The sequence below is a fragment of the Arachis stenosperma genome, chromosome 1 (assembly GCF_014773155.1).
Source record: "Arachis stenosperma cultivar V10309 chromosome 1, arast.V10309.gnm1.PFL2, whole genome shotgun sequence".
NCBI lineage: Eukaryota > Viridiplantae > Streptophyta > Magnoliopsida > Fabales > Fabaceae > Arachis > Arachis stenosperma.
Genome location: NC_080377.1, coordinates 63,401,944 through 63,420,664, shown reverse-complemented (window position 1 = coordinate 63,420,664; position 18,721 = coordinate 63,401,944).

Sequence of the window (18,721 nt, the reverse complement as noted above, 5' to 3'; positions counted from 1 at the left end):
TTTTTAATTGCTAATTCCAAAATCTTTTTAATTAATTAATCTAGTTTTAAAATTGCTTTGATTTTATTTTCTTTTAGTTTTTGAGATTTTATTTTCTTTTCTTTTCTATTTTATTTTATTATTTTCGGTCATTCCTAATAAAAAAAATTTATACTTTACTTGTGATCCATATCATTTCTCTTTCTCCATCATGGACCTAAGTGGAATTGAGCAGTCCAGAAGGACTATGGGGTCATATGCTAACCCCATTACAACTGCTTATGGGAGTAGCATCTATATACCTCCCATTAAAGCAAGCAGCTTTGAGCTAAATCCTCAACTCATTATCATGGTGCAGCAAAATTGCCAGTATTCCGGTCTTCCACAGGAAGAACCTACTGAGTTTCTGGCACAGTTCTTACAAATTGCTGACACAATACATGATAAAGAGGTGGATCAGGATGTCTACAGATTATTACTGTTTCTATTTGCTGTAAAAGATCAAGCTAAAAGGTGGTTGAATAACCAACTCACAGCAAGTATAAAAACATGGAGACAGTTATCAGACAAATTTCTGAATCAATTTTACCCTCCAAAAAGGATGACACAGCTGAGGCTGGACATCCAAGGCTTTAAACAAGAGGATAATGAATCCCTTTATAATGCCTGGGAGAGGTATAGAGGTATGCTAAGAAAATGCCCCTCTGAAATATTTTTAGAGTGGGTACAGTTAGACATCTTCTACTATGGGCTTACAGAAAAAGCTCAGATGTCTTTAGACCACTCACCTGGTGGATCTATACACATGAGGAAGACGATTGAAGAGGCTCAAGAACTCATAGACACTGTTGCTAGAAATCAATATTTGTACTCTAGCAGTGAGCCCTCTACAAAAGAAGAAGCCATGGCAGTAACTACTGATCATAATCCTCAAGAACAGGTTGTTGAGCTTAATCAGCAATTACTCCTGATGACAAAACAATTAACAGAATTTAAAGAGATGCTCCAAGAAACTAAAATTGCTAACAAGAACATAGAATCACAGTTGAACCAGATAAAACAGCAGTTATCTAAACAAATAACAGAAGAATGCCAAGCAGTTCAACTGAGGAGTGGAAAGACATTGAATAACACTGCTCAAAGTGGCAAAAAGCCAAGAATGGAACAACTGACAGAGGATAACCAAACTGATCCCAGGGCATCTTGGCCAGTTTCACTGACCTTTTCTTACTGTTTTTAAGGTAGTTTCATGCATTTTATTAGGAAATAAGCTAGTTTTGGGTAGATATTCATCTATATCTTGATTCAAGCATACATTATGCACTTTACATGATTTCATGAGAATTTTGCATGAATTTAGTGACAAATTGGATGATGCATAATCCATGATTAAGAGCAAGACTTTGATGCACTTTGTTTGATTAATTTCAGGCCGAAAGAAGAAGAGAAGAGCCACGTTAGTGGCTACGTTAGTTACACTAACGTGGGCACTAACGTGGAAGGAAGGAAAGCCCCAACGTTAGTGAGAAAAGTTAGTGGCATTAACTTTGAAGAAAGGAAATGGAGCCAACGTTAGTGACACTTAACATTATCACTAACATTGGACCAAGCTCATAAGTGGCCACGTTAGTTGCCACGTTAACTTAGTTAACGTGGCCTCTAACCTTAAGGGGAGAAGGGGAAGCCAACGTTAGTGACATTCAACATTGTCACTAACGTTGGCCCAAGTTGCAATAAGCCACGTTAACTCCCATGTTAACTTAGTTAACGTGGAAGCTAACGTGAAGAGACATGGTGGTCGACAACGTTAGTGACACCAAACATTGTCACTAACGTTGGAAGCAACCCACACATCCCCAATGAGCCACGTTAACTTCCACGTTAACGAGGCTAACATGAAGAAGGAAAGTGATTGCCAACGTTAGTGACACTCAACATTGTCACTAACGTTGGAATGAGCCCACACAAGCCACTATGAGCCACGTTAACTTAGTTAACGTGATAGTTAACGTGGGCAAAAGTCCCACCTGGCAGCCTGACCATGCCTTCTTCAAACACGTATAACTTGAGCCACAAAGCTCCAAATGAGGTGATTCCAGTGGCATTGGAAAGTAGGATTCCAGAGCTTTCCAAGCATATATGGCACTACATGGTTGACACTAAATTTGAGGGAGAAAACCTGCCCCGAAAGTGCAGTGATGAACATGGTATCAACCTGTATTAAGGCCAACTGACCTCTTCACCTTCCAAGAAGTGTAACTCGAGTTGTAGAGCTCCAAATGATGCGTTTTTAAAGGCATTGGAAAGTAGACATCCAGGGCTTTCCAAAAATATATAATAGTACGGGGTGGACACTAAGTTTGAACTTCAGAAACTGGCAATAATGAAGCCCTGGTCGCTAGCGTTATTGGCACTCAAGTTTTTCATTAATGCTAGTGACGATGCCAGCGACCATGTCCACTTCAAAGGAGCATAACTTGAGCTACAGAGGTCCAATTATAGGAATTCCAGTTGCGTTAGAAAGCTGACATGCAGAGCTTTCCAACGATATATAATACTCTATAGTTGGCATGAAATTGGAGCACAAACCAGAGGTATCTTTTAAGCACCAAAAACACCAACTGGTAGCAAGTGTGACGTTAGCCACACTAACTTCAGCACTAACGCCACACTTGTAGCGTTAGTGTGGCTAACGGTAGCACTAACATTGGCACCTGGACCTCAACTTTACTCACTTCTCTCTCAAGTCCACTTCAAAGCTCAAGCAAGCAAGCCCACAATTGTCAACCAATCAAGACCACAAAAAGCATCTAGAATAGGAATTTTCATTTAATTGTAATTCGCTTTTAATTTCATTTTGTAATTTAGGAGAGCCTATATAAAGGCCTTAGTCTTTACATTGAGGGCATTCGGGAATTAGGGGATTGAAGAGGGGTCTTCGGACTCCCTCCCCTCACACACTTTTCCTTTTCTTTCTTTGTACTTTTCCTTTATGAATTTTGAAGTTTTATTTTCAGTTTTAATCTTCATCTTTACTTTTCTGCACTTTCTTTCTTTTTTCTATTTTGGTAGAGCAATGACCAACTAACTCTTTACATTGGGTTAGAGAGCTCTATTGTGATTCAATGGATTAAGTGTAGTTCTTATTCTTCTTCTTCTATCTTTTCTCTTGATTTTGCTTGAAAGCTTTCGATCTTCATCCAATTGGGTAGTTATCTTGGAAAAGAAGCTATTCATACTTGGATCTCTTCTGAACCTTGGAAGAGGAATGAAGAGATCATGCTAGAAATGCTTTCTCATGTTGTACCAAATTAGGTTTGGAAGGATATGTGACTGTAATCCTCCAACACTTGATTTGGGAATGCATGTTGTATAATCGGTGACCATACTTCATCTCTTCTCATGAGCAATTGACCAAGGAATTGGCTATTGATCAAGATTTGAGAGAATTACAAGTAATTGTAATTCGATCACTTAAGATTGCCAAGAAGATCAATGAATGATTGAGGAAGAGATGAGAATGAACTTGATCCGGAGGATTGCAATATCTCTTGATCCCAATATTCATTTTATTTTTAGTTCTTACATTTACTTTTCTTGCCATTTTACTTCTCTGCACTCTATTGCTTTCTTTACTTTTCTGCCATTTACATTTCCTTGTTACTTATCACTCCAATATGATTCGTCTAACTAGGATAATCAATTAACCATTGATTGCTTAATCCGTTAATCTCTGTGGGATTCGACCTCACTCTATTGTGAGTTTTACTTGACGACAATTTGGTACACTTGCCGAAGGGAGATTTGTTGAGAGACAAGTTTCCACCTGCATCAAGTTTATGGCGCCGTTGCCGGGGATTAATTGTGATTAACAAACTACCGGTTGATTGATTTACTAGATTAGACACTTTTCTTTTATCTTTGTTTTCTTTTGTTTCTTTATTTTCTTTTGCTAACTAACTGTTTGTGATATTGCCTCACTGGGAATTTCTTCATTTGTGACAAGGGGAATTCCAATCTCTTTTATCGTGGTGATTGTTGTTTGATACAGAGTAATTTGAAGAAAAATGGAGTATAGATCATCTTTTGGTCAATCAAGTTACTTGGGATACTTCTCACCACCACAAAATAATTCATGCTATTATGATAATGGTGGTTGGGAATATCAAGAACATGAAACAGGGTGCTTCCCAGGGTCACAAAATGGTCCATATTTTGATGACTTTGATCACTACTCAAGCTGTGCCTAGGAAGATCAAAACCAAAGAGATTTCACTTATTCACACCCCATTCATCAAGAGCCATCATCTTTAATTATTCAACCTCACCTCCTAGCTTTTCGCATCAAAACCCTTCAATACTTGGATATGCCTCAACACAAAATTCCTTCCCACATCCATATAATTCATCTCACCACTCACACAATCCATTGCATTACACACAAAATTCTTCTCACAGTCCACAAAACCCATATCATCACCCACAAGAGTCATACCACTCTCAGAACATACAATCACAAAATAACCAATTCCATTCACAAAATAGCCACCCTCATCCTCCAAATTCTAACCCAGCTGCACACCCTCCCCTCGAGGATAAGCTATCAAGGATAGAGAACCTGCTGCCAATTCTCTTGGAAGAATCTGAAGACATGAGAACTTTCCAGGAGGAAGTAAGGTCTAGTATGCAAAATCGGGGGGCTACCATTAAGGAGCTTGGGACACAAGTTGGATATATATCAAAGTAAATCACTACCCACCATTCTCTCAGTGGTACCATGGCAAACCCAAGGGAGGAATCAAAAGAACAAGAAAAAGAGGAAACCATACCAAGTGAGATTCATATGAAGGAAGAGGAGGTTGTGAGAATATATAAGCCTAAGGCTCCATACCCACAGAGGTTACTAGTGGGGACAAAGGAACATGCAAACTCACTCCCAAAAGACTCAATGCAACATCATGTAGAAGAAAGGGAGGAAGTCAATCAAGGGAGCCCACACTCCAATGAAACAGAGAGTTGCATAAAGGGTGAGTTCATTGAACCACCAATTCAAGAAGCTCTTGATGAAGAGGATGCTCCGACCATCATACAACACCCAAGTACTGAAATTAAGGTGGTGAAGGCAATCAACATGAGCACTAAAAAGAGGATGGTGACCAAGAAAAGAAGGACAATATCCATGAAGAAGAAAAGGTCAACCAAAAGCCATCCCACCCCTACCCCCAACAAGCAAGTTTACACAAGCTAACAATAAAAGAATGCTTGCTGGGGAGAGGCACTCAAAACAAGGGGCATTAACTGGCTCCTTTTTCCTCTTGAGGTCATTCCTCTTAACAAACTGGAAGAAGAGGAAGAAATTCATGAACAACATGTCAAGCTAATGACATTAAAAGAGCGCTTGTTGGGAGGCAACCCAACCGTAGGTAACATTTCCTTGCTTTGCTTAGTTTACTTTCAATAATTTGGCATATGATTGCATTCTAAGTTTGGTGTTGCTATGCAACAATTTGATTTTCAATCTTCACTGGGTACTTGCAACATTCTAAATTGATAGTGGCACACTAAGTTTGGTGTTGCCACTTAACTTTCATGCAAGTACCATGCCAACACCACTTATTAATGCAATCAAAATGTCTCTGTTTGTATCTCTTGTGTCTTTATTGTATCCTTAACCTTGCTTGCTGAAACACATGTATACTCACACTTCATTCTAAGACATTCATGATCCATCATGGACCCCATCATCACTGTTTTAATTGTTGCTTGAGTATAAGCAATCATTCTATGTCTGGTGTGGGAAGGGAAAGAATAGGAGGAAAAGGGCAACAACAATGAAGATAAAATACAAGGTGGTAAAGTTCCTTTCTCCTCTTACTTATTTCCAGCACTTTAATTTGCTTGATTGTCTTCTATTTTCTTTGTATGTATGTGTGCTTGCTCCTTGTGAATAAGCATGTCAAATCTGTCTTTTAAACTTTTTATTGATTAAGGCTGTGTTTTCTAGTCTGAATGTCATTACTGCATCCTTACTTTGCTTACTTGTATGCTTGTCCCTTTTGAATCAAATGAAAAGAGAATGAGTGTTTTCTAAAAGACCAGAGTAGAGTTCATACTATGGAGTAAGTTCCTGAGTTTGTGGTGTGGTCATAAGTTAGCTAAGTTAGTTCAACCACAAGGTGGGAAGACAACTATCTGTCCTGAATCATATGCTTTGAACACACCCCATGAGAATAGCTAAATAACAAGATCATAATAAGAGAAAGGGAAAGAACAATGAAAGTGGAAGAATCAAAGAAAAAGAATAAGCAATAAGGCTAGGCACCAATGGTTTTTAATCTTAAGACATGTGTCTGTGGTGCTCCTGTGTGAGGGATCTACTTGGATGAATAAGCTCTTAGGGGTGCCTTATCACTTGGTAACTTGGGTTAACTAACTCAGGATTATCAGCTGAAAGTCCACTATCAAGAGTAACCCTCACTACAGAGCATTTAGTAACCCAAAGAGGTGCTGGACACCAAGGTCTCAAGAAAAGAAAATAAATAAACCATATGCCTGTGGTGTGTATGTATGGGGGAGACACTTGAGGAAGTAAGTCCGTAGGGGTGTTTCAACACCTAGCACCTTGAACCAACTGGTTCGGGAGTGTTGGCTGAAAGCTTATTTTAAAAAGTGGCCCCCTTACAGAGCACTTAGCCTAAGAACACAAATAAGCCCTGAAATCACAACAAAAGGATCAATGAATAAAAGTCTCATGGGATGCAATCATAGTGAGTATTCTAAGACATGATAAAGGTCTGAAAGCCAGTGAAGGAATGAACCTAAGTTGCTATGCATGAAACCACCATAAAACCAGGGCCATGACTTCCACAAGAATGACTCATTTCTCTTGGCATTCCATTCATCATTCTCTTGTTCCAGTACTTTCTTAGGGACAAGCAAGCTTTAAGTTTGGTGTTGTGATGCCAGGGCATCTTGGCCAGTTTCACTGACCTTTTCTTACTGTTTTTAAGATAGTTTCATGCATTTTCTTAGGAAATAAGCTAGTTTTGGGTAGATATTCATCTACATCTTGATTCAAGCATACATTGTGCACTTTACATGATTCCATGAGAATTTTGCATGAATTTAGTGACAAATTGGATGATGCATAATCCATGATTAAGAGCAAGACTTTGATGCACTTTGTTTGATTAATTTCAGGCCGAAAGAAGAAGAGAAGAGCCACGTTAGTGGCTACGTTAGTTACACTAACGTGGGCACTAATGTGGAAGGAAGGAAAGCCCCAACGTTAGTGAGAAAAGTTAGTGGCATTAACTATGAAGAAAGGAAATGGAGCCAACGTTAGTGAAACTTAACATTATCACTAATGTTGGACCAAGCTCATAAGTGGCCACGTTAGTTGCCACGTTAACTTAGTTAACGTGGCCTCTAACGTTAAGGGGAGAAGGGGAAGCCAACGTTAGTGACATTCAACATTGTCACTAACGTTGGCCCAAGTTGCAATAAGCCACGTTAACTCCCACGTTAACTTAGTTAACGTGAAAGCTAGCATGAAGAGACATGGTGGTCGACAACGTTAGTGACACCAAACATTGTCACTAACGTTGGAAGCAACCCACACATCCCCAATGAGCCACGTTAACTTCCACGTTAACCTAGTTAACGTGGAGGCTAACGTGAAGAAGGAAAGTGATTGCCAACGTTAGTGACACTCAGAATTGTCACTAACATTGGAATGAGCCCACACAAGCCACTATGAGCCACGTTAACTAAGTTAACGTGGTAGTTAACGTGGGCAAAAGTCCCACTTGGCAGCCTGACCATGCCTTCTTCAAACACGCATAACTTGAGCCACAAAGCTCCAAATGAAGTGATTTCAGTGGCATTGGAAAGTAGGATTCTAGAGCTTTCCAAGCATATATGCCACTACATGGTTGACACTAAATTTAAGGGAGAAAACCTGCCCCGAAAGTGCAGTGATGAACATGGTATCAACCTGTATTAAGGCCAACTGACCTCTTCACCTTCCAAGAAGTGTAACTCGAGTTGTAGAGCTCCAAATGATGCGCTTTTAAAAACATTGGAAAGTAGACATCCAGGGCTTTCCAACAATATATAATAGTATAGGGTGGACACTAAGTTTGAACTTCAGAAACTGGCAATAATGAAGCCCTGGTCGCTAGCGTTATTGGCACTCAAGTTTTTCATTAACGCTAGCGACGATGCCAGCGACCATGTCCACTTCAAAGGAGCATAACTTGAGCTACAGAGGTCCAATTAAGGGAATTCCAGTTGCGTTAGAAAGCTGACATGCAGAGCTTTCCAACGATATATAATACTCTATAGTGGGCATGAAATTGGAGCACAAACCAGAGGCATCTTTTAAGCCCCAAAAACACCAACTGGTAGCAAGTGTGACGTTAGCCACACTAACTTCAGCACTAACGCCACACTTGTAGCGTTAGTGTGGCTAACGGTAGCACTAACATTGGCACCTGGACCTTAACTTTACTCACTTCTCTCTCAAGTCCACTTCAAAGCTCAAGCAAGCAAGCCCACAATTGTCAACCAATCAAGACCACAAGAAGCATCTAGAATAGGAATTTTCATTTAATTATAATTTACTTTTAATTTCATTTTGTAATTTAGGAGAGCCTATATAAAGGCCTTAGTCTTTACATTGAGGGCATTCGGGAATTAAGGCTGCGTTTGTTTTGTGTATATATTAAGACATAGACATTGAGACATAGACACTTGAGACATAGACATAAAATATTTGTGTTTATGTATATCGTTTGGATATGATGAACATGATATTATAATAATGTCTAACATTGTGTTTGGTTTACATAGAACAAGACACTACACAATTAAAATGACCATTTTACCCTTTTATTTTGAATTAAAAATTCAGTAAATAAAAAAAAAAAAGCTATTCAGATTACACTTTTCCCAAATTGGTTCGAGGGTTTCCACTTTCCACCCCCTCCCACCCTACCCCCAGAAATCTCTCTCCTTCCTAGTCGGCCTCCTCCTTCTTTGCCATTTACTGGGTCTTTTCTGTGCGGTTGTTCTTTGTCGAGGATTCTTCTTCTTTGAGGTGAATCTCTTTCCGTTCTTCTTTTCTTTCTTTCTTCTTCTTCTTCTTAATTGTTGTGTGGGTGTTCGCAGGATTAGCGTGTTTGATGATTTGTTTCTGGGTTTAGGATATTGGGTTCAAGGGTTCCCAATCATCCATGGTTGGCAGTTTGCATCGCCTATAAAAATCTATCTGGATTGTCAAAATCTAAACGTGGTCGTCTTGTGTTGTGCCTCTCTTGAAGGTGAGTCAGTGAAACCATTCCATGTTCTTCTTTCATCACTGTTTTTATTCATGGATATTTCACTTGTTCGTTGCAATTTTGTTGATTTGTGTCGTATTCATAAACAGTAAAATTTTGCCCTTTTTCTATGCATTCATCAAAGCATTTTGTATTAATAGTTTATTGCCCTTATGTTTTGTAATATTTGCTATTTACTTTTTCCCAATTTTTTTCAAATTTCTCTTGTTTTTGTTGCTGACAAGAGCCATGTTTGGTCACGCCTCTTTTTTCTAATCTCTGTTTAGTCGGTTATAGTAGCTCTCTTGATTGATCCCGTTTCTAATTTTTAGGATTGAAAATCCCTGTACCTTTATTCTCCAATTGGCTGTGGTTGAAAATCAACCTTTTTGACCTCAGCTAAGACCATAGAGCTGAGCAAAGGTTTCATCTTTTCTCAAATTATGTCCTAAATTTGCCTTATTTTGTGGAACATGCATAGCTCATATGAATGAGACTCTTGTAGGGCTACTAAATTGGGAATGAAGTTGGAGTGGTTGGAAGATGTGGTGAAAACAATCATGGGTCCAATCCCAATAGTAAAGTATGATAAGAGCAGAAACCGAAAGATATGGTTCAATAGCATGGTGGCTACATACAATGGTTGCGAGGATGAAAGGAATGATCCTGTGAAGACTGTTACCTTTGGTGATGGCCAGCCATTACCATCTGATGTAGTATATGATTGTCTTAAACTACTTGAGGAAGAATCTGTTGCTATTCCATGGCAGAAAGGAGATGTTCTCTTGATTGATAATTGGGCCGTTCTTCATTCTCGTAAATCATTCATTCCACAAATCATTCATTCCACCATGCAGGGCGTTAGCTTTACTTGTTAAATAAGGCTGTATTTTGTTATTAGCTATAAGAATAGAAGAGTTATATTTGTATAGTTTTAGGAAATACACAATTGTTTGTTGGTTCCTTCACTTGTAATGAACTTATGTAAATTGAAAATTCAATGGAAAGTGCTTTCTTTTATATGTATTTTGGTTCGTTGTTTATGTTTTTAGCTAATAGTATCCTTTTTTAACTTGTAAGAGTATATTTTGGTTTCTTTTCATGAATATGTAGGTGCAAAAATTAAGAACTCAGGTTGTAAATATTATGCAGGAAATTAACATAAGAGATACATTGGACCTGTTGATTAATTTAAGTGCAGAATAGCAGAAAATCAACATATGCTACGCAAAAGTTGAATAAGTAAAATTACATACTTATTTTATGGGGCAAAATTACCCAATATAAGTAAAATTCACCTAAAAGTTAACATAGATAATGCAGAATTGAATAAAGCTTTGTGGGATTGCACAGTTTTAAGTGCAAAATTGCATAATGCAGTTAAGATTCACCTAGTGGATAAGTTAGTAATATAATAGCAGAAAATTTACATAGACAAACTGCCCAATACAAACATAATTCAACAGACTGCATAAAAGAGTTGCAATGTAGCCGGTGCACTTCAATTGTCTAATATAAGATAAAAACACAAAACACTGATAAGTCTGTTAAGTTTACCAGAATACCCTACTAAGTTTACCAAAATATTTCAATAAATTTAGCAATACACCCAATACTAGCTAAAAGTTTTCCATTATATCTCGAGCGAATGCCGCCTTTTCCTCATCCAAACTCCAAAAGGTTGCCTTCAATTCTGGATTCTGCACAAATTTTTTCGCAACTTGCACGATCTCCATTGTGTTAAAACCAAGACTCCTCAGCGTTCGGCCAAGATTCACTTGCTCATTAACTCCTCAGAACGATCCATCATCACTTCCTAAGAAACAATAACAAGTAAATACATAAAAGAAGAATCCTAATAATTTCTACAAACACATAATACAAATCATGATAGCAAACAACTTGGTAAGTAGTTTGATGAGCAATTTTATAAACACAATACAAATAAATTGTCCCCTAGCATTCTTCAATAGATAATAATTAAAAAGCTCACCTATCAATAATTTCATAAGCAATTTAGTTAACATATTAATCAGCAATTAGAGCAACATTTTTATCACTAGTTTTATCAACAATCAGCACTAATAACATCAGCAGATCAGTAACAAAATTTTATTTATCACAGCAGCAACAACTCCTTCTACAACTCTTTTCTTTTAGAAGATTTTGCTGCATAGTTGGCCAGAAAATGTTTGATGGTGAGAACAATTTATCAAGTATAAATTATAACAAGTTTCTTTCAATTAGACACATGACTTTTTCCATTCTTTTTCCTCTTCAATTAGGAAAAATAACTTATCAAGCTTCAAAATGCATTTAAAACAACCACCATCAAAATTATCCATTGTCTATTGAAGATTTCAGATGAAAACAAAATAAATAATGAACAATACCCAAATACCCAGGTTTACATACAATTTGATTGTCCACATACCCAAATTTTGGAATAGCAATTAATCAACAATAACCCATCTGATCAATAATCAAAATTAAAAGAAGAAACTTCACAAAAGAAGAAATACCAGAGACAATGAGGCAAAGCACACCCAGAGGGCAGACGTTGCAGCAGCGGAGGATGAAAGACTCAACGCGCAGCAGAAGCACAGCTAGGGTTTGAGGTTAACGCCGCTACGAGATGGAGAGACGAAGATGGCAGAGTAGCAACAGAAGCTCACCGCGACCGGAGCCCAGCATGCAGTAATCAGAGAGGAGAGTCGGCGGAAAACATAGACAATGTGCGGCGGTGGTTCACCTTCGATGATGCAGAACAGCTACACAAGAAATTTTCACTGCTTAGGGTTTCATACAAACAAGGACCCCTTTGGAATATCAAAAAATTAACGAGGACAAAATCGTCTGAAAATATTGATTCTGATCTGTGTCCATCGACCCAAATCCGTGTCTCAGCATTTTACTGAGACATGAAATACATGTAATTTGTGTGTGCTTGTGTGTAACCGTGTCCCTTTTATTTCCGTGTCTCAGAATCCAAACAAGAGACACGTCTCACTGTGTCTATGTCTTGGCAAGACACGGACATCAAACAAACGCAGCCTAAGGGATTGAAGAGGGGTCTTCGGACTCCCTCCCCTCACACACTTTTCCTTTTCTTTCTTTGTACTTTTCCTTTATGAATTTTGAAGTTTTATTTTCAGTTTTAATCTTCATCTTTACTTTTCTGCACTTTCTTTCTTTTTCTATTGTGGTAGAGCAATGACCAACTAACTATTTACATTGGGTTAGAGAGCTCTATTGTGATTCAATGGATTAAGTGTAGTTCTTATTCTTCTTCTTCTATCTTTTCTCTTGATTTTGCTTGAAAGCTTTCGATCTTCATCCAATTGGGTAGTTATCTTGGAAAAGAAGCTATTCATACTTGGATCTCTTCTGAACCTTGGAAGAGGAATGAAGAGATCATGCTAGAAATGCTTTCTCATGTTGTACCAAATTAGGTTTGGAAGGATATGTGACAATAATCCTCCAACACTTGATTCGGGAATGCATGTGGTATAATCAGTGACCATACTTCATCTCTTCTCATGAGCAATTGACCAAGGAATTGGCTGTTGATCAAGATTTGAGAGATTGAATTACAAGTAATTGTAATTCGATCACTTAAGATTGCCAAGGAGATCAATGAATGATTGAGGAAGAGATGAGAATGAACTTGATCCGGAGGATTGCAATATCTCTTGATCCCAATATTCATTTTATTTTTAGTTCTTACATTTACTTTTCTTGCCATTTTACTTCTCTGCACTCTATTACTTTCTTTACTTTTCTGCCATTTACATTTCCTTGTTACTTATCACTCCAATATGATTCGTCTAACTAGGATAATCAATTAACCATTGATTGCTTAATCCGTTAATCTCTGTGGGATTCGACCTCACTCTATTGTGAGTTTTACTTGACGACAATTCGGTACACTTGCTGAAGGAAGATTTGTTGAGAGACAAGTTTCCACCTGCATCACAAACCACTACCCAAAATCCCTCTGAGGACAGTAAGAGCCCAGAGAGGAATACTCATGGCGTTCAAACGCCAGAAAGGGGGGAAAAGTTGGCGTTAAACGCCCCTTCCTTGCCCAGTTATGGCGTTCAAACGCCAGAAAAGGGTGAAAAGTTGGCGTTAAACGCCCATTCCTCACCCAGTCCTGGCGTTCAAACGCCAATGAGGAGTTAGACACCTGAGAGTGCTGATAGTAACCCCTCTAAAAAGGCTTCTCCAACCACCTTTATAGGGAATAAACCTGCAGCAACTGAGGTTGAAGAATATAAAGCCAAGATGCCTTATCCTTAGAAACTCCGCCAAGCAAAACAGGATAAACAATTCGCCCGCTTTGTAGACTATCTAAGGACTCTTGAAATAAAGATTCCGTTTGCAGAGGCACTTGAGCAAATACCTTCTTATGCTAAGTTCATGAAAGAGATCTTAAGTCATAAGAAGGATTTGAGAGAAATTGAAAAGGTATTTCTCACTGAAGAATGCAGTGCAGTCATCCTGAAAAGCTTACCAGAGAAGCTTCAAGATCCTGGAAACTTTATGATACCATGCACATTAGAAGGTGCTTGCACCAAGACAGCCCTATGTGACCTTGGAGCAAGTATCAACCTAATACCTGCATCCACTATCAGAAAGCTTGGTTTGACTGAAGAAGTCAAACCAACCCGGATATGTCTCCAACTTGCTGATGGCTCCATTAAATATCCATCATGCATAATTGAGGACATGATTGTCAAGGTTAGGCCATTTGCCTTTTCTATTGACTTTGTAGTGCTGGAAATGGAGGAGCACAAGAGTGCAACTCTCATCCTAGGAAGACCTTTCCTAGCAACTGGATGAACTCTTATTGATGTACAGAAAGGGGAAGTGACCCTGAGAGTCAATGAGGATGAGTTCAAGTTGAATGCTGTCAAAGCTATGCAGCATCCAGACACATCAAATGACTGCATGAGCACTGATATTATTGACTCCTTGGTGGAAGAGATCAATATGACTGAGAGTCTTGAATCAGAGCTAGAGGACATCTTCAAGGACGTTTAGCCTGATCAGGAGGAACCAGAGGAAATAAAAGAACCTCTGAAAAATCTTCAGAAAGAGGATAAGCCCCCCAAACCTGAGCTCAAACCACTACCACCATCCCTGAAGTATGCCTTTCTGGGAGAAGGTGACATTTTTCCAGTGATCATAAGCTCTACTTTAAACTCACAGGAAGAGGAAGCACTAATTCAAGTGCTAAGGACACATAAGACAGCTCTCGGGTGGTCCATAAGTGATCTTAAGGGCATTAGCCCAGCAAGATGCATGCACAAGATCCTATTGGAAGATAATGCCAAGCCAGTAGTTCAACCACAGAGGCGGTTAAATCCAGCCATGAAGGAGGTAGTGCAGAAAGAGGTCACTAAGTTACTAGAGGCTGGGATTATTTATCCTATTTCTGATAGCCCCTGGGTGAGCCCTGTCCAAGTTGTCCCCAAGAAGGGAGGCATGACAGTGGTTCATAATGAAAAGAATGAACTGGTTCCCACAAGAACAGTTACAGGGTGGCGTATGTGTATTGACTACAGAAGGCTCAATACAGCCACCAGAAAGGATCATTTTCCTTTACCATTCATAGACCAAATGCTAGAAAGACTAGCAGGTCATGATTATTAATGCTTTTTGGATCGCTATTCAGGTTACAACCAAATTGCAGTAGATCCTCAGGACCAAGAGAAAACAGCATTCACTTGCCCTTCTGGCGTGTTTGCCTACAGAAGAATGCCTTTTGGTCTGTGTAATGCACCTGCAACTTTTCAGAGGTGCATGCTCTCTATCTTTTCAGATATGGTAGAGAAATTTCTGGAAGTCTTCATGGATGACTTTTCAGTATTTGGAGACTCATTCAGCTCCTGCCTTAACCATCTAGCACTTGTTTTGAAAAGATGCCAAGAGACCAACCTAGTTTTAAACTCGGAAAAATGTCACTTTATGGTGACTGAAGGGATTGTCTTTGGGCATAAAATTTCAAACAAAGGAATAGAGGTGGATCAAGCTAAAGTTGAAGTAATTGAAAAATTACCACCACCTACCAATGTTAAGGCAATCAGAAGCTTTCTGGGGCATGCAGGATTTTACAGAAGGTTCATAAAGGACTTTTCAAAAATTGCAAAACCTCTAAGCAACCTGCTAGCTGCTGACACGCCATTTATGTTTGACACAGAGTGTCTGCAGGCGTTTGAGACCCTGAAAGCCAAGCTGGTCACAGCACCAGTCATCTCTGCACCAGATTGGACATTACCATTTAAACTAATGTGTGATGCCAGTGACCATGTCATTGGTGTAGTGTTGGGACAGAGGCACAACAAGCTTCTGCACGTCATTTATTATGCTAGTCGTGTTTTAAATGATGCACAGAAGAATTACACAACCACAGAAAAAGAGTTACTTGCAGTAGTTTATGCCATTGACAAGTTTAGGTCCTACTTAGTAGGGTCAAAAGTGATTGTGTACACTGACCATGTTGCTCTTAAATACTTACTCACCAAGCAGGATTCAAAACCCAGGCTCATAAGGTGGGTGTTGCTTCTGCAAGAGTTTGATATAGAAATAAGAGACAGAAAAGGGACAGAGAACCAGGTAGCTGATCATCTATCCCGGATAGAACCAGTAGCTGGGGCGTCCCTCCCTCTACTGAGATCTCTGAGACCTTTCCAGATGAGCAACTCTTTGCCATTCAGGAAGCTCCATAGTTTGCAGACATTGCAAACTATAAAGCTATGAGGTTCATACCTTAGGAGTATAGCAGAGTGCAAAGAAAAAAAATTAATTTCAGACGCCAAGTACTACCTATGGGATGAGCCATATCTTTTTAAGAGATGTGCAGACGGAATGATCCACAGATGTGTACCTAGAGAGGAAGAACAAAGGATCCTATGGCATTTCCATGGATCACAGTATGGGGGACATTTCGGAAGTGAGCGAACAGCCACTAAAGTCCTCCAATGCGGCTTCTACTGGCCTACTCTCTATAGGGATGCCCGAGAGTTTGTGCGTAATTGTGACAGTTGCCAAAGAGCTGGTAACTTGCCTCATGGTTACGCCATGCCTCAACAAGCGATCTTAGAGATTGAATTGTTTGATGTATGGGGTATTGACTTCATGGGTCCCTTCCCACCATCATACTCAAACACTTATATTCTGGTGGCAGTAGATTATGTATCTAAATGGGTATAAGCAATTGCCACTCCCAATAATGATACTAAGACCATGTTGAAATTACTCCAGAAACACATCTTCAGCAGGTTTGGTGTTCCCAGAGTGCTAATCAGTGATGGGGGCACTCATTTCTGCAATAAACAGCTGTACTCTGCTATGGTCCGATATGAAATTAGCCACAAAGTAGCAACTCCGTATTATCCACAGACAAATGGGCAAGCTGAAGTCTCTAATAGAGAGCTAAAGAGAATCCTAGAATGGACTGTTATTGCCCGTAGAAAGGATTGGGCAAAGAGCTTGGATGATGCTCTATGGGCATACAGAACAGCATTCAAGACTCCTATAGGAACCTCTCCATACCAACTTGTGTATGGGAAGTCCTGTCATCTGCCCGTGGAACTGGAACATAAAGCCTACTAGGCAACCAGATTCCTAAACATGAATGCTAAGTTAGCTGGTGAAAAAAGATTACTCCAGCTAAATGAGCTAGAGGAGTTCAGACTCAGTGCCTTTGAAAATGCAAAAATTTATAAGGAAAAGGCAAAGCAGTGGCATGACAAGAAGTTGTCATCCAGAGTCTTTGAGCCAGGACAAAAAGTTCTGCTCTTCAACTCTAGGCTCAGACTATTCCCAGGAAAACTTAAATCCCGGTGGAGGGGTCTGTATGTGATTACAGGAGTGTCACCATATGGATATGTGGAGCTTCAAGATATTGATTCTGATAAAAAGTTCATTGTTAATGGACAGAGGATCAAACATTATCTTGAAAGTAATTTTGAGTAGGAATGCTCAAAACTAAGGCTTGAATGAGTCTCAGTAAGGGTCCAGCTAAAGACAATAAAGAAGCGCTTGCTGGGAGGCAACCCAGTCATTAGCAGGTTATTTGTTCTATAAAATTTTGATACATATTTGTTCATACCCTGGGTCAAGCTGTCCGACCCGGGATGTTCTACAGACAAAGCGACCGACCTCTTCAGGTCAGGACAACCCGACCTCTCCTCAAAGAGCTCAGCCAAGTCACAGGAAAGCCCAAACAAAGGGCCCAAATAGAGGAACACGTCCCAAATCCAAGGGCAGCCCAAGCCCAAAGAGATAAAGGCGGTTCCCTTAAAGATGACCTCACTTAAAGATAAGATAAAGATAAAAGATAAGATAACTAACTTATCTTATCCACAGGAGGCCACATCTCACCATTATAAATACACTGGAGCACCCAGGTATAACTCATACTCTGATTCTACTCAATACCTGCTTAATACCCTTGCTAACTTAAGCATCGGAGTCCCTTGCAGGTACCCCCCACCCTCCGGGGACGCAGGATCAGCACCACCACCAAGTCCAACAAGTCAGACACACCAGCTCCGGCCGCCGTACGCCTGTCGGACACGTCGGCTCCAACCAACACAGAAGATCTCATCCGAGATCAACCTACAATTTCAGGTAACCCCCGGAACATTGGCGCCGTTGCCGGGGAACCTGGAAGTCATCCCATTAACATGGCGGATGACCATGACAACGACCACGATTCAGGTTTGGAAGACAGAACGCCGCATAAAAACGCGGACACAATACTCAAAGATACTCCAGAAACCAATGGAGACAAAAATTCATCAAATCCAGGAATAATAGAAGCACTTCAAAATTGATTGGAGCAACTCGAGAAAGAAGCCCAACATCAACGTGAAAAGGAGGAAGATCTATGCCGGGAGATAAGGCGGCGCAGAGAACTAGAAGATAAGCTTGTAAAACTTGAAGCCGATCTTAAAACTAAAGCTACTCGATCATCCGCAGAAGATAGCTCTCAGAAAGATCAAGACCCATTCACCAGAGAAATTATGAAGACCAAAATTCCAAAAGATTTCAAGCTTCCGGACATGACTCTATATGACGGCACCTCGGACCCCAACCATCATCTCAGCAACTTCAGAAGTAGAATGTACCTCACAGATGCCTCAGATGCGGTTCGCTGCAAAGCCTTTCCAACAAGTCTAACTAAGACAGCCATCAAATGGTTCGACAACCTACCTCCGAAATCCATCTCGAGTTTCGACGACCTGGCCAAGAAGTTCCTGGCTCGATTCTCCATACAAAAGGAAGTCCCGGACATCCCAGCAATCACATTTACCAAGGAAGACGCATCCGGAATCATCTCGGGACACGACGACCCCATGGTCATTACGATCATACTGGCAAACGCCAACCTTCACCGTACATAATTGACC